Source organism: Penaeus monodon, chromosome 20, assembly GCF_015228065.2.
Source record: "Penaeus monodon isolate SGIC_2016 chromosome 20, NSTDA_Pmon_1, whole genome shotgun sequence".
Classification (NCBI taxonomy): Eukaryota; Metazoa; Arthropoda; class Malacostraca; order Decapoda; family Penaeidae; genus Penaeus; species Penaeus monodon.
In genome coordinates this window covers 30,248,691-30,248,955 of record NC_051405.1, presented here as the reverse complement: position 1 = coordinate 30,248,955, position 265 = coordinate 30,248,691, and positions in this window count along the sequence as shown.

The window sequence follows — 265 nt, the reverse complement described above, 5'->3', positions numbered from 1 at the left end:
TTCTCATTCATCCTCCCTCTCAGCCTCTCACCCCTCTCACCACTCTCTCCACTCTCATCCCTCTCACCATCCTCCCCCTGTTGCAGCTGTTGCCTTCGAAGGCCATGCAACACGGGCAATGCAAATCTGTATATCCGGAACCACAGTAATTAAAGAGAAAGGGGACATAAAGGTATCGTCTTCCCTCGCCATTTGCTGATTACTGCCTCCAGAAATTCATGAATAGTTAAACAGCGCAGGTCACCGCATGGAGAAATTTAATTAC